A 7033-nucleotide genomic window follows, 5' to 3' on the forward strand; every position below is an offset into this window, starting at 1 on the left:
CTGTTTTTTCCTTCACAGATGCTGCCAGACCTGCTGAGCTTTTCCAGCAACTTTGTTTTTGTTCCTAATTTACAGCATCCACACTTCTTTCAGTTTTTATATTATGGATGGACCCTGACCATTTTTCTTCAACTGCAGTTATTGGTTTCCTTAACATTGAAAGGACAGTTATTGTTCACAGTCCCTTAGCTCGAACTTTATTTTTACTTAACACACGGGATATAGGTGTTGCTGCAAGGCCAGTTACAGCAACTCGTGAGGCCATTTTCAGAGGGTCACTGTCCTCCTCTAAATGGCATTAATGAACAATTGGACAATCAGAGCTAGTTTCATGCTCACTAACTGTTAATTCTAGATTTATTTATTGAGTTTAAGTCCTACTAGATGTGATGGGATTTGAACCCTTGTTTCCAGAGCAGATTCTCCAGATTGCTCATCCAGTGACATTCCTGGAATAACTCCACAGAGGCCGGTAACCAGTCACCAAGTCACTCTTCATTTACACACAAACAGTCCCTGCCTTGTTCAGAGTCAGCTACCAGAGTGCCAGTATCTCTGATATTCCTCTTTTTAATCTGTCAGCCAGGGGTCCCTGATTGGACCAGGTTAACTGTCCCAATTAGCGAACTCATATTCTGTGAGGTCCAGCTAGCTGACCTCGTTACAATCACTGCAATTTCGACCACACCAGGCACTTGATAACTCAATGGAGCGGCATTTAGATGTGCACTTGATAATACCGCTCCTCATATGACAAGCCCTTCATCCCTGGGATCATTCTTATAAACCTACTCTGGACCTACTCCAAGGCCAGCTCATCCTTCCTTAGAAATAGGGCCCAAAACTGCTTGCAATGTTCCAAACATGTTCTGACCAGAACCTTATTCAGCCTCAGCAATATATTCCTGCTCTTGTCTTCCAACCCTTTCGGAATGAATGCCAACATTGCATTTGCCTTCCTAATCGCCAACTGAGGGGTCATGGGGGCACGTAGAGAGGTGGGGGTGGTGGGGAATGGGTGCCTCTCGGTTGGGCATCGGATAGGGAGAGGGTGTTACCGCCACATGCCATCACCCTGCCCTCGTCTCTTAACTTCTCCGAACCTCCCACCGAACCCCACAGTTCCCCTTACTGCCTTCTCTCAGCAATGCTCAGAGTCTGGTGCATGCATTGCTGCTAGCAACCACTGCTCCCACCTCCCACCCACTCCCAGCGGCGATGGGAGAGGGATGAAATTTTCCAGTTTCTGATTGGCCTGCAGCTCTTGGGACCTCGCCCAGTGAGGACCCTGTTAATGAGGGGTGGGGCTGCGAATAGAAGTGGGCTGGCAGGATACCAGTCTGAAGTGTCATCACTGGTATGGACCTAAAGGGGAGGCAATGGCCGAGTGGTATTATCTCTGGACTGTTAATCCAGAGACCCAGATAATGTTCTGGTTTCAAATCCCACTGGTGGTGACAGACAGTGGAACTAGAATTCAATAAAATAAAATCTGGAATGGGGAATTTAGTGATAACCATAAACCCATTGTTGATGATTGGGGAAAAACCCACCTGGTTCACTAATGTCCTTTAGGGAAGGAAACTGCCATCCTCACCTGGTGTGGCCTACATTTGACTCCAGACCCACAGCAATGTGGCTGACTCTCAATTGCCCTCTGGGCAATTAGGGATGGGCAATAAATGCTGCCTGGTCAGCGATACCCTCATCTCATGAACGAATAAAGGGGGGGAAAGAATGAGCTGCTGGGCAGTGTCTACACTCTGGGCTTGTCACTACATTTGCACAGTTCATCAGCCCCTGAGTTTCAGTCACTTGCATTTTGATATAAATCTGTGTAATTCTGTGATTTGTCATTCCGCAACTTTGGAACCGAAAGAACAGCTTGGCTGCGTTGACATAGTAATCAGTTCAGTTTTGACAGTAATTCAGTTGTCCTTTTGTCTGCAAGTTAAATTATGACTCACCGTTTTTCCCTTGGTGAGACAACACAGTGAATTTACTTGTGGGTGAGTTCAGGAAAAGGGATATATTTCAGGGCAATAGACCATGTACTTTTTAATTATCGTGACAGCATCAGGCACTCCCAAGTACAAAGACAAAGAAAGACTTGCATTTAAGTAGCACCTTTCAGAACCACAGGGTGTTCCCAAAGGTCTTTAGAGACTGTGAAATACTTTTGAAGTGCAGTCACCATTATACTGTTAGATATTTGGTTTGATTTATTACTGTCACATGTACCAAGGTACAGTGAAATGTTTTGTTTTGCTTGCAGTGCAGGCAGATCATACCATACAAAGTGTATTCGGGTAATAGAACAGAGCAAAGAATACAATGTCATTGGCTGCAGCAAAAGTGCACAAAGAGCGAGATCAACATTTAAATTTGAAATTAGAGACATCCATTCAGAAGTCTAATAACAGTGGGGAAGAAGCTGTTCTTGAATCTGTTGGTATGTGTGTTTAAGCTTCTGTATCTCAGTCTGATGGAAGAGGTTGGAAGAGAGTATAACCGGTTGGGAGGGGTCTTTGATAATGTTGGCTGCCTTCCCAAGGCAGTGAGAAATATAGATGGAGTCGATGAATGGGAGGTTGGCTTATGTGATGGACTGGACTGTGCTCACAACTCTTTGTAGTTTCTTACGGTCCTGAGCAGAGCAGTTGCCATACCAAGTCATGATGCAAACAGATAGAATGCTTTGTATGGTGCATCTGTAAAACTTAGTCAGTGCCTTTATGGACATGCTAAATTTCCTTCGCCTCCTGAGGAAGTAAAGGGAGCCGTTGTGCTTTCTTGACCATAGTGTCAACATGGATGGGCCAGGACAGATTGTTGGTGATCAACAGTATGTGTCAGCTGGCTCAGTTGCTACATTTTCGAAGTAAACTCTTTTCTATAAACAGTGTGACACAGCCACTGTAGGTACTCTGTTGCCCTTGCCCAGTTCCCAGGGCATCAACTTGTGGCCCAGATTAAATGAACACGTGACAAAAGCAGAAATTGCTGGAGAAGCTCAGCAGGTCTGGCTGCACCTGTGGAGAGAGAAACAGAGCTAATGTTTCGGGTCTTGGGGTTCTGAAGAAGGATGACTGGACCTGAAACATTAACTCTGCTTTCTGTCTCCATAGATCTGCTGTGCTTTTCAAGCAATTTCTGATTTCTAACATCCCTGGTTCTTTAGGGATTTTTTTCTTTGTTAAATGAACTCCTCCTGGACAAAGGGAAATGATCCTACATTTCCCAGCTGAAGGAGCTCACAGATTCCTTCGTCATGAAGAACAGGAGACTGCTGCTTTGCTGCCATCTCCCAGCTCCCCAGGAACAACCCTCTCCACTGAAGACCCCATCTCGCTGTGCGCCAAAGAAACCTAATTGCCCAGGATGAGCTCATTCAATCCTGGCCACAAGTTGATTCCCCAGGAACTGGGCGAGTGCAGATGGTGCCTCACTCGCGCTGTAAGTCTATCATAGAACAGAGTTTGAGAGGAAGGGGTTGCTCACTCAGCAAGCTGTGGGAAATGTGACCCTGAATCTGTGTGGCAACATCTCCCTCCTACAAGACGAAGTCCCCACCTGCTTCAAAAAGACCACCATCATCCCCGTACCCAAACAAATACATGCAGTGTGCCTTAATGACTACCACCCAATAGCTCTGACTTCAATAATCATGAAGTGATTCAAGAGGCTCAACTCCAGTCTCCCAACCTGCCTCAATCCCCTACAGTTTGCCTCCCAACATAACAGGTCTACAGAGGATGCCTTATCCCTAGCGCTGCACTCATCCCTGGACATCTGGACAACAAAGACACCTACATCAGACTCCTGCTCATTGACTCCAGCTCCACCTTCAACACCATTATCCCCTCCAGACTGATCTCAAAACTGCGTGACCTTGGTCTCTGCTCCACCATCTGCAACTGGATCCTCAGCTTTCTGACCACAAAACTGCAATCAGTGAAGATAGGTAACTGCACCTCCTCCACAATAGCACACATCTCTGGAGCCCCCCCAAGGCTGCGTCCTCAGCACCCTACTGTACTCCCCGTTCACCTATGAGTATGTTGCCAAATTCCTAAAGAACACCATTTGCAAGTTCGATGACAACACCACCATAGTAGGACAGATATCTAACAACGACGATTCAAATACAGAAGGGAGATAGACGGCTTGGTGACATGGTACAATGAAAACAATCTGCCTGTCAACGTCAACAAAACTAAAGAACTGATCATCGACTTCAGAAAGAAAGGAGGAGAACATATCCCCATCTACATCCACGGGACTGAGGTTGAGAGAGTGAAGAGCATCAATTTCCTCAGAGTGACAATAACCAACGACCTGTCCTGGACTTCCCACGTAAATGCGACAGTCAAGAAGACACGACAACGCCTCTTCTTCCTCAGGCGGCTCAGGAAATTTGGTATGTCCATAAGGTCCCTCACCAACTTCTACAGATACACCACTGAAAGCATACTGTCCGGGTGCATAATGTCCTGGTCTGGCAACTGTCTGCCCAGGACCGTAAGAAACTACAGAAGGTGGTGTGTACAGCCTAGACCATCACAGAAGCCAACCTTCCATCCATGGACTCTGTTTACACAGCTCGCTGCCGTGGCCAACATCATCAAAGACCCATCACATGCAAGTAATGATCTCCTACAGCCTCTTCCGTCAGGCAGACGATACAGAAGCCTGAACACATGCACAAGCAAGTTTAAGAACAGCTTCTTCCTGGCCATTATCAGACTGCTGAATGGACTCTGGCCTCAAATGATGTAACCTGCAATGTAACCTGTATGTCTCTAAATCTTTTTGATCCGTACATCCTTTGCTCACTGTGATCTGCCCGTATGGCTCGTAAACAAAGCTTTTCACTTTATTTTGGTACACTTGACAATAAATCAATGAATCGAATGTGTCCAAATAGTTTGACAAATCTCAATGCGGCTCATGGCTAAGAGTGACCCTCACTGATTGATCTCCAGAGCATGCGCACCCCAATTGAGAAAAAACAGCCGAGGGTTTATGGCTGATATCAAAATTGAAGCAGCAATGGCTGGTGATCATGAGTAATGCCTGAGGAAGACCAGTTGAGCTCAAATAAAACAAGGAAATGCGGATCCTGAAGCAAAAACAGAAAGTTCTGGAGAAACTCAGCAGGTCTGGCAGCCTCTATAGAGAGAGAAAAACAGAGTTAATGTTTCAAGACCAGTGACCCTTCTTCAGAACTGATGGTAGCTTGGAAAAGTTAGTATACAAGCTGATGATAAGGTAGAGGGGAACAGGAGTGGGGTGTGGGTGGAGACAGAGCCCAGAGAGACAGAAAGGAAGTTAGGCAGACAAAGGGATGATAAATAGTGAGCCAGGGAAGTAGAAAAGTTGGTAACGGGGACGATGAGTAGGTGAAAATGGGTTGGCCTTGAGATGGCGTCTGTACATAGACAAGTTTCGGAGCCGTATAGCAGAGTTGGGAGGATGACTACCTAATACACAAGGATCTTAGTATCAACACGGTCATCAAAGACTCTCATCATTAAGAATCTGAAGGTCGTGCTTGTAGCTCGAATATGGTGTTGGAACTCCACATCAATGCCGACCTTAGCTGGCTTGGGGAGTCAGAAGGCCACGAAGAAATTATAGCAGTTGATGGGAGATGTTTGTTATGGCAGACATTATATAAGGAATGCAATCTTATGAAGTCAGAAATGCAGCTCCAATAGTTCACTTCTCTTGACCACTGCAATAGAATAACTTTCTTCACTTCTGGTTTCCGCAAGAGCAGTTAAAACCGGAAATATGTTTTGGCTTTGAAGAGACCCAATAGTGACCAGAAAGGAGCTGTTAAATAATGAACTGTAGCTCTGTCAAGCGTGTTGTGTGTCACGAACAAACTGCAGCCTCACCAAGGCACGCTTTACAAGTGGGAAGGACTGTAGCTTTAATTCTTCAGTGGCACTGCAAGAAAAAAGTAACCCAATTTGTTTAAAAGATCCATCGCTGTGCAGATCTTATGAATAAACTACAAAACAGTTGTTTGGTTCCACAAATTCAGCACCTGAGCTTTAGCTAGCCTTAGAACCAGATGCTTGGCTGTTGCATTTTCCACAAACTGTGAAATTTCATCCTGCGAACATTCCACTCCACTTCAAGAGGCATTCTCTTAGTGAGTTGCTGCCCTTTGCTTTCATTTGACCATATTTGAGCAGTGAGAACACAAAAGTGCTAGAAAGTAGGAACTAAGGGCAGGAGTAGGATATTCAGCCCTTCAAGCCTGCTGTATCATTTAATAACATACTAGCTGATCTTCCACGCAGCACCATTTGCCTCCACTGTCCCTTAATGTTGATCTTTGTCTTGAATGCACTCAACAACTAAGCCTCCAAAGGAGATGAAATAAATGCACAAAGGCCGGTCTCCCACCACCAAAACACTCTTTATTTAACAACCGAAAGAACAGCGGATGCTGTAAATCAGGAACAGAAACAAAGTTGCTGGAAAAGCTCAGCAGGTCTGGCAACATCTGTGAAGGAGAATACAGAGTTAACGTTTCAGGTTCGGTGACCCTTCCTCAGAACAGACCTGAGGAAGGGTCACCGGACCCGAAATGTTAACTCTGTTTTTTTCTTCACAGATGCTGCCAGACTTGCTGAGCTTTTCCAGCAACTTTGTTTCTGTTCACTCTTTATTTACTTGCGCACAGTGGCCAGCTAGCTCGGAATTAGTCCCCTGAAGTGAGGAGATTCTGAATCCACTGTTTATATTGGTCAGGCAGGGCTCCCGAATGGGTCCGGGTTAACATCCCCAAACAAGGATCTCGTAGTCAACGAGACTGAGCTGTTTCTAATCACTACAGAAGAGAATTCCAAAGATTCACCACCCTCTGGGTGAAGAACTTTCCGATCACAATACCAAACAACCCTGTCCCTTATTCTGAGACTGTCCCCGGTTCTAGGCCCCTCTCCATCTACTTGACCTTAAACCTTGGATCAGATTGAACTAAAAGACTGGGACAGCGACCTGCTCTATGTTCTCC

Source organism: Rhincodon typus, chromosome 3 (genome assembly GCF_021869965.1).
Source record: "Rhincodon typus isolate 14 chromosome 3, sRhiTyp1.1, whole genome shotgun sequence".
Taxonomy (NCBI): Eukaryota; Metazoa; Chordata; class Chondrichthyes; order Orectolobiformes; family Rhincodontidae; genus Rhincodon; species Rhincodon typus.